We start from the raw sequence: 1,185 nt of genomic DNA, 5'->3' as shown, positions 1-1,185 counted from the left end.
CAGGCTGTCAGACGAATGCTGAGCTGGCCGAGCAGGAACAGGAGGGAGGGCTGATGCCAGGTGACAGCAGCAGCGAAGGTCCCTTGGCCAGGTCCATGCTCTGCAGAGTTCCAGTGGACGCTGCATCAGGGCAGAGTCCCATCATCCATCTATTCCCTTCCACCAGCATCTGCCCTGCTCAGCGCTCGCTCCAGAAGGAGAAATACACCTGCAGCTGACCGAAAATAAGCCAGAAATCCAAGCTGGCCCCATCCCTCCTCGAGAGGGAGAGGTTGATGGGAGGTCTGCAGACTAGTGCTTATCAAAAGCTCCTTCTCAAACTCATTTCACTATCTGAGCCTCTGGTTTCCAGGGCAACGTAATCTTTTCATCAAAGCAACTGGTAAAACCGCTGGGATCCGATATTGTTTTCTTGGCATCTTGTCAAAACTGTCATTTGGGTAAAAAAAATTATGTATACTATACAATATTCATATAGGTGTCTGCTGTGGGGAACATTCACATCCGTGGGTCCCACAAGGGCCCGCGTTTGAAGAGGGAGAACGCGCAGATACCTGCGCACAGTCGCGTGTTCGCGCACGTAAATCCCACCTCCATCCTGTGCGACGGGAGGGTCGTGCTCCCGTCTCCCGTCCCCTCTCGGGTGCTGGCATGGCGGGACCACCCTGGCAGGGTGCCGGGCAGGGCAGCCCTTCCCCATGGGTTGTGCTTGGGGCAGGGTGGCTTTGGCCCCAGTGTGATGGACACCAGTCCCCGGGCTTGGGGACGGTTGCTGCGGGCGATGTGGGAGGTGAACCCACGCCAGGGTTTGGGGACCCCTTGGCTGCTGACTGTGACCACGGAGGGTTTGTGCAGCCCGGCTGTGGCTCACCTCGGTGCCTGGCCCCGCTGCAGCTCGGAGGGCAGCTGGGAAAGTGTCCTTCCCCGGGAACAAGCCATGCCATCTGTTCCTCGGGCTCCAGCCCGGGCTCCCTGGAGAAATCACGACACCAGCCGGTGCATTGAGAAACGCCGAGCAGAGCTGGATCGCTGCTCGGGAGCGAACCCACAGCAGCTCGAGGAGGTGGTTGTGGGCTCTTGGAAGAGCGAAGGGAGCTCCCCAGGGATGGCTCCTGGTGGAGAGCCAGGTGGGGTGGCACGGATCCATGGAGCTCCTTTGCCAGCTGGCCAGGGATGGGAGTGAGG

The sequence above is a fragment of the Antrostomus carolinensis genome, unplaced genomic scaffold (genome assembly GCF_000700745.2).
Source record: "Antrostomus carolinensis isolate BGI_N321 unplaced genomic scaffold, ASM70074v2 scaffold29584, whole genome shotgun sequence".
Lineage (NCBI taxonomy): Eukaryota > Metazoa > Chordata > Aves > Caprimulgiformes > Caprimulgidae > Antrostomus > Antrostomus carolinensis.
The sequence above is the reverse complement of the archived record's forward strand: the minus strand, read 5'-3'. Positions refer to the sequence as shown.